Genomic DNA, 8,852 nt, shown 5'->3' with positions numbered 1-8,852 from the left:
TTTTGGTAAGGGTTTTTTTGTTGTTATTGTCGTTGTTGATGCCAAGGACTGAACCCAAGGCTTCCAGCTTGCTAGGCAAGTGTTCTATCACGGAGCTAAATCCCCAGCCCCTTTATTTGTATTTTTATGTTCTTGTGCATTGTTTATGAATGAGAATGCCCATTGCATTATGGGTACTGCATACCTTGCCCATATATTATTCCAGAAGAATAACCTTCTTCCCAGGATGCATGCTGGGCTTACCCAGAAGGCAGTGTGTATCTCCTTGTTTGTGACTCATAGGCCTGGTACAAACTCCAGGGGCACTGCTCAGGGAACGCCGAACTCCATCTCTACAAAGCATCTCCACCTATCTGGCCATGGTATTGGATTGTCTCAACTCATCCACTTCAGTATCCTTAGGCTGCTCTGGAAATACCTAAAAGTCAAGGCATGCTTGATAGAAGGATTTTGTGTTACTTCCATGCATCCAGGAGATATCATTTAAATGCTGCATTATTGGAATGTATAAAATGATCCAGTGACCCGTGAAACATTAGAATCATGTAGACAAAGAGAAAAACATAACAGAAAATCCAAGCTGAACACAGCTTTCACTGTATAAATTACTAGATTGTTATTTGTACATCTATATCAGGAAATTGTAAGATTTTGGGGAGAGACAGATGAGAAAATGACAGTAATGGAGTGTTATGGCAACATAAAATAAGGAAAAAAAGATTAACAAGATGGATAGGTGGGCCAGCAGGATAGCTCAGTGGGCCAAAGTGCCTGCTTAGGCAAGCTTAGGCAAACTTAGGCAAGCGCAGGGACCACAATTTGATCTGCAGTACCACATGCCCCACCAGCCCCACCCCAGGGCAGGCTGAGCCAGCCACAGAGTCTGGGTGTAGTGGCGCACACCTATAATGCCAGCACTGGGAAAGCTGAAAACAGGAGAATCACCACGAATCTGAGCTGCGTAGTGAGACCCGGTAACAACCAAATACATTTAAAAAAAAAAGATGGATAGCTGTGGTAAACATAGCCAGTCATCCATTCTGCCCATTTCCCTCATCATTGCAATGTGTCCAGCTTAAAATACCCAGCTTCCCAGACTCCATTGCAGGTAGGGTTGACCACATAACAGTTCAGCCAATTAGATGTGGTATAGTCACTGGGCAGGGGTTTTAGAAGAGGTTTTTAAAGGAAAAATATGTGACGTATTTTTTGTCCTTTACCTTTCTCTCTTCTTCTCGAACACAGAGCCAGTACATAGAGAGTGGAGCCATCAATTTTACCATAGGATAGAAGCCACATGTTCAATGCAAGAGAATAGAAATACAGGAAGAACCTGGAATGCTACTGCGCTACACAGCTGCCTGTGAGCCTTGGGTGATTCTATGCCTGAATATAGTTTTGTCCCTTCTGAAACTCACAGTGAAATTTGGTTCTCGAATCAGTGTTGAGAGGAGGTGAGACCTTTGAGTAGTTATTAGGTCATTAAGAGAGGCTACTTGCTTTCTCACAGGTCTGATTAGTTTACCATGAGAGCAGGTTGTTACAGTTGGAGGCTACCCCTCATGATGTGTCTCGCATATCCATCTACTTACGCTTCCTCGTTTGCACAACGTTATGGCGTAGCATAAGCCCCTCACCAGATAAGTGTGTGTTTGGTCTAGCCTGGTCTTTGATGTCAAACCTCCAGAATCATAAGCTAAAGAAGCTTCTTTATGTATAACCCAGCCATAGGTATCTTATGGCATCACAAAATGGACCGAGACCTATGGCTTGCCTTCTATTTCTTGTGATAGATTGGATTCCAGGCCAAGAAGCCCAAGTCCTAGTCTGACTTTGGCCCTTATGTATTAGTATATGATCTCAGGCAAATTGTCCAGGACCTTTAAATCTCATTTCTTTATATATAAAATTCTGAGTTGATTGATTGTATGTACCATTTCACAGCCTACCTTGAAGCCTTATTATTTGAAAGTATTCAAAGTTAATACAGAAAGAAAGGGATTAGCTCAGCAAAGCCACATGTCTCAGAAATGTTAAGAAACTGTGGTATTTACAATTCAATGTTAAGAAGAGGAAAATTCAAGAGATTTCTAAAAAGGGAAATTTCTTAGAATTCGGATCCAGAATTGCATTTATTTTTATTTTCTCCATTGTGGCTAGGTATCTATCACAAAATAGATGTGAATCCTGTTTGTTTTGTTTGAAAGCAGATACATAAAGAGGTAAGCAGGGCTGGGGAGATAGCTCAAGGGCATAATTGCCTCCTGGCAAGCCTAAGGTCCTGAGTTCAATCCCCAGTACCACACACACACACACACACACACACACACACACACACACACACACACAAAGAGGTAAGCACAGAGGGGAGGAAGAAGTGACTGAGCAGCAGCAGGCCCAGGAGTGTAGATTGGATCGGAGCAGGATAAGGTGTAAAGAAAGTGACATTCCAGAAGTACAGTCTGATGAGGAGGTGTCCAGAAACTAGAGAAGGTCCAGAAAGTTCAGAAGGTAAATAATGCATCAATATTTGCACCTGGATTCACCTTCTAGTGCTTTGTTAGGTAAAAAGTAAAGTGTTACATGAGTAATTATCTTTTTCAGGAGACCATAGGTTGGTTTGCACACTGAGATGTAGAAAAAGCCACTGATGAACGAAGTCATGTTCTCTGCTCCTCTGGCCTGTTCCTAGGCCTCTAGTCAAGGGATGGATATTTTCCTTTCAGCGTGAGACCCAAGACTCACATAGACTCCAGTTTTATGAAATAGGAGCACGTACCTATGTCCCTGTGTTGCCAGTTATCCAAGAATCCCATTCCCTGTCGTCCACAAATCTGCTCCTCGTCCCCAGGTTGGTGGCATGTACCCTGCAAGTGTGGCTGACATCTCTTATCTTCTTGTTTGAATTTAAGAATATTTCCAATTCCATATGGAGTCTTGTATGGTCTACCTGCCTCCTTTTGAAGGATAACCCCAGATTCTTTGTTCATTTTCAGCCTGAGATGATATTTAATATCAAATAGCTTGGAAGGCATTATGGTTTGTGTCTAGTTATCCCCCCAAAGCCTCATGCAGTTATGAGGTGGCTCTTGGAGTTTGTGATTGATTATTGTGGGTGTGGCTGCTGCACCTGCCCTGGGGCAGGTCATTTGCATTACAATATAAGGAGGGTTGAGAGGCTGGCTAGCTGCCTGAGCTGCTGCCACTCCCTTCACTCTCCCCTCTTTGCCACTGCCACAAAAGGTTGCTCTCTGACATGTGTCAGTCTGCCTTGGAGCAAGCTGAGTATAGACTGAAACTTCCAGTAACTGTGAGCTAAAGAAATTTTTCCTTCTTTAATTTTGAGTGTTGAGTATTTGTCCCAGCAATGAGAGAAGAGTAACTGAGACAGAAGGGGATCTGTAAAGCAGAAAGGCCTCTGGCCCCAGTTCTTCTTTGCACAGCTGTCTCAGGACAGAGACAGCAGGTGATGGCTTTCCTTGCAGCATGCACAGATTCCTAAGCTCTATAAGTGGTGACGGAGGAGAAGGATCTCCTGCCACATAAAAGCGTGTAGAGGACATGGAGAGCTAACGAATCTCAAACATACTTAGTATTGCAACAGGGAGGATGTAACTAATGTGCATGTCACAGTTGAAACATCATCAATGGGTTCTGCCATTCTGTGTGGCAGGTGGGCCCAGCAGCAGATGAAACCAAGAGGTTGATACCCAAAGCCTCAGTTGGATGAGCCTGTGAAGAGTCAAAAGCCTGTTTCAGTGATATTACATTAACTCGATAAAGACTGATTAAACTCCCAATAGTTATGGTGCATTTTTTCAACCTTCCAGAAGAAATAGCAGTCTTGAGGTATATGAGATCAACTGTAGAAAATAAAGTTAAATATATTCATCTTTATGGGTTTCCCTTCTGTGGATTCAACAAAGAACACCTAGAAAATATTTGGGAGGAAAACTGCATCCATGCTAAACAAGTGCCATTATTTTCATGTCATTATTTCCTAAACAATATGGTAAAGCAACTGGTCATAGCCTTTGCAATACATTAGGTTTTTACAAGAGATGATCAGAGAATACAAAAGGATGTGTGTAGATTCTATTCCATATTATATAATGAACGGGAGCCTCCACAGGTTTTGGTGTCCATGGGGGGCCTGGAACCCCATCTGCCTTGCATAATGTATGATGACTGCATCTGTATGACATTGTGTGTAGATGTCATCACATGCGCATATAGCTACAGAAAGGTGAATGCACTGAACATAGAGAAGACAGAAGGAGTCAAATGTGGAACTCAATATTCCTTCTGAGTTGGAGCAGGTGCTAGTGATCCCTGAAGCGAGGGAAGAAAAGCTGGTCATGCAGGTATAACTCAATAGGCAGGGACATAGAACAGGTGGCAGATAGGCCAAAATGTGTAGGAGGGTTGATTCTGTCCCAGGTGGGTGGGTGGAGCCCAGCCCAGCTCCACAGCTCTAGAGTAGGGGGCAGGTGGTTCAGTGAGGACAGCCCCACCCACAGAACTCAGACGCAGGCCTATACAAAGGAAGAGAGAAGAGAATGCAGAGTTGGGGCCTGAAAAGAGAAGAAAACAGAGAATGATCAAGCAGAGGACATAAGCATAGGAGCTAGTCTCCAAGAACGGGCTCTATAACAGGAGTTATAGACCAGCATGAAATCATTGGACAGTTGAGTGGATATTTCAATGAGAACTCCTTGAAGCATTCTGGCCAGGAAAAGCATTGACTCCCACACCTGGTGTAAGGCTGTCCCCAGGGACATGTGGCATGTGTGGATCGAGTGGATGGGGAAAGGTATCCGATGGTCCAAATGAAGGAGGCGCTGGAATACTAACTGAGTAGGACCCTGCCAGGCAAAATCAGCCAAGAAAACATTAAAAGCTCAAAGGTGTCATCAATTATGGGCTTGAGCCCAGTGAATGTCCCTTCTGACATTAGGGTTTTATTGTGCATATGCAATGAATGAATACAGCTGTACCCCCAGCATGGGGAATGCACAGCAACACCCACAGTGGGTCCCCGAAACTGCTAATAATACTGAAATCTCTATATACAAGCTTCCTTTCACATATTAGCTCAGTGAGACATTAACAACTATTGATAGAGTAGAACAATTCTAAAAATATACTGTAATAAAAGTTATTAAAACATATGCACTGCTTATTTCTAGAATTTTCCACTTAATATTTTCGCACCACATTTCTGGTAACTGAACCATGGAAAGTGAAACTGTAGATAAGGGGAGACTGTGGTAATCATAGTCAAGACTTAATGGGGTGGCTATGCTGGATATTGGGATCTTTCTGGTCACAGCCCCCTTCCCAGAGAGTTCTGGGACCCTTGGAGAACCTGGTGCTGTGCTGAGGAGCTGGAAAAGCCTGTCCTAACTTCTTGCTGCTATTTACCTTGGAGGCCAGCTGCTGGCTGCATAGATGTGGAAAGGATTCCCAGAGCTGCACATCTCTTAGCACAGTGGTGGCAAACCCCTAGCATGCATGTTATTTGTTTTTCTCTTAAGACAAAAGATGCTAATGTATGCATTGCTTTTCTAAACTTGAACCTCAGTATTGAGGTTTAATTGCAGTGTTGGTACTTTGCTATGAATAAATGGGTTTGGATTGCAGTTTGGTCACTCATCTCTAAAGGTTCGCCATCACCATTGCACTTTAGGGTAGCCGGGATCAGTAAAGGGGTACCCCTACGAAATGCTCTATAGACAAATGGAGCAGGGATCATTTGTAAAAAGGGTCATCCATAGAGAACCTGGACCTGCCATTCTGAGAGACACAGGCTCTCACTCACTTCAGGTCAATGAACTTTAGAAAATGACGAAACACAAGTCATCTTCAAGACACACATACGCCTACTAAGCCCATTGTCTGTGTGCATTTGAAAGGGTCCAGAAGCGTCTGGGGAGGATCTTCACTAGATATCAAGTAGCATTGTTCAGCAAGACAGTGAATCTGCACTCTTCAGCTGCACGCTCCCATCGCCAGCATAACCAAAGGGCCAGTGCAGTTACTCCAACACTCAGCCCAGAGAAGTTAGATGTGGCATTAGACTTTCAGCTGGAAATCTTTACAAAGATCAGGAAATTGAGTCCAGCGAACTGGGCTGAGAAAACCCTGATGCACAAATCCACCATTGAAAGCCAGCAAGAAATGGTATGGACTCTGGTACCTGGTTACTCAGAGACAATGGCAGGTCACTGCATTGCGGTGGGTCTCAATATTCCCACTCAAAAAGGGAGCTATTCTCATTTAGTAGGTCCTTGTAATGTTTCATGGAGATAACACCGGTGTAATTCACACTCTTGGTAAAATGTGATGTTCTCTTAGCTCCTGGGCTGCAAGAACAAGACCTGGTCTTGGGCTATTTGTATAGCCCAGCAGTGGAGTACTGGCCTGGCATACACAAGGCCCTGTATTCAATGGCTACTACTAAAAGGAGGGATATATATGTATTTCAACCTCAAATTCCTTGGCACACTCCATATTCTATATTCGACTCCAGAGTCGTCCAATCTGCAATTGGGATTTCCACTAATGGAACTGACAAGTTATGGAACCCAAGTCAGTCGGCCTGTTTGGCAGTGGATCAGTGGGTGCTCCACTGCAGTAATCAGTGGAATCAAGTTGCTTCTTCCACTTTGAGGGCTGTGGAGGTAGAACTGGGCTCAGAGGTAGAACTGGGCTCAGAGGTAGAACTCTTGTGTGGCATTCACAATACCCTGGGTTTGATCTCTAACACCACAAAAAAATGAATGAAAAGCCTGGTATTTCTGAGCCCAGGGACCTTTCCCTCCATCTCTAGCTCAACTCTTGGGAAGTTGAAAGAAGAAATCTCGTATTTCCTAGTTGTAATCCACTGTTCTTACCAGTGATGTGCCAACATTGTTCCCTGATCTTATAAAATCTGAAAAGTCTCCATTTAGCAACTTTAGGGCCTGAGGAGTGCTTCACTTGTTGGTGTGGGCTGAATGTGCCCCTCCGAAACCTTATGTGTTGAAACCCTAATCCCAAGCCCTCAAGAGGTGACCTACTGAAAAAAGGGTCACCACAGATGCAGTTAGGTAAAATGATGTCACGCTGTGTTACAGTGGGCCCCTAATCCTGCATGACTGGTTTCCTTACAAAAAGGGGAAATTTGCACACAGACACAAACATGCATGGTGAGAGATTAAAGTAGAGACACAGGGAGAAACCACCAATTGCAAGCCCGAGCCCCACGTGGAACAGTTTCTCCCTCACAGATCAACCCACTAACACCTTGATCTCAGACTTCCAACCTTCAAAACTGTGTGCAACAATAAATATCTGTTGTTTAAGCCATCCAGTGTGTGACACTTCGTTAAGGCAGCCCTAACAAGCCAAAATACTTATATCAAAAATTCCCCAGATTAGCAATAATCCGCAATAAGGGCAGTATAGCAATTTTAAACATACATGTATTTTTAATGGAAGTTGAATGATGTCCTATAAAATTATGTTTTCTCAAGATTAAAATAATCTATTAGAATTTCTATTCATTTTACCAAAAAAACCCACATCATTCAAAGATTAAAAATTATACAATGTACTTCATTTTTACATTTTAACAATAATTTTAGGTAAAGTTCTTTTTCTCCAACTATGAGCTTTCTGCTAATCCTTGGAATTACTGCCGGATGAAGGAAGCTGTAATGAAATGCTAATGGTATTTGCTGAGAGTAAATACTCAGCTTAGCGCGACTGATTTGGCAAAATCGAAGCATGCATATTAGTCTCACAAAAGTTTGCAGAGCTACCATGAGGTGGAAAGCAAGGGAGGAAGGGGGTTGAGATGCTTCTTGTTAGATCAATCTTTTGATCTCTGGAAAACAAAGTGTTCACTTTCCTGAACCAAATTGAGAAGTTCTTGTTTTCCTCCAGCAGCAGGCTGCCTCAGAAGTGGCTCAGACAGCTTTAAACTCAGTGTGGCTGGGTTGTGGGAGAGAAGTGTTTGTAAGAAGATTATTAAAAGGGACTTATTTGTGTGAGTTTCTGAAGGCTTCTTTCCTTGGAAAAGCCATTAAACCCCTTATTTTTATAGAAATAATGATGAATTAAAACAACTAGAGAACTCTCAGAAAAAGCTTTGGTGAGTTCTAATTCTCCACTTCCAGAAGCTAAGTCAAGGGATTCAGTTTTGGGGGCCACGTGTCCACCATAGTTCTAGACTCTCTGAGCCTACTGGGCTTGGAAAAATAAACCCTAATATAATGCAGATAGTAGGCCCACAAGAAATATTTAAGGACTAATAAATGCATGGATTGGGGTGCAATCGATTTAGGTAGTAGATGGAAGTTTAATTAAATTTGCTTGTTTTATGAGATGTGTTCACATAGGTCGGACAGGTATGGACATCTGGTAATTGAGTTGTGAACTTAGGAAAATCATTCCGTCTCCTTGGGCTTCAAAAAGTGAATGCAAAGATGGAGTGAAAGAACACTGAATTGAAAGATGTGGATCACAGGCCCAAGTTTTCCAATAATTAGCAGAGGGGCTGAGCTTAAGCTGCTTTGTGTTTGTAAGCCTCAGATTTATCTTCCATATAACTGGGAAAACAAAACTTGCTATGTTGGTCAGCTTTCCATCACTGTGACAAAATGCCAGAGAGCAACAGCACATTAGGAGGAAAAGGTTCATTTTGGCTCACAGTCTCAGAGGGTCCACTCTGTGGTTGTTTAGTGCTGATGCTTTTAAGCAGTACTTCATGGCATGAGTGCCTGACAGAGGAAACTGCTCATCTCAGGGCAGCCAGTAAGGAAAACTGAAGAGAATAGCATGCTGTCTCCCCTTCAAAGCTGTTTCCA

This window comes from Octodon degus, unplaced genomic scaffold (genome assembly GCF_000260255.1).
Source record: "Octodon degus isolate 3935 unplaced genomic scaffold, OctDeg1.0 scaffold00038, whole genome shotgun sequence".
Lineage (NCBI taxonomy): Eukaryota > Metazoa > Chordata > Mammalia > Rodentia > Octodontidae > Octodon > Octodon degus.
The sequence above is the reverse complement of the archived record's forward strand: the minus strand, read 5'-3'. Positions refer to the sequence as shown.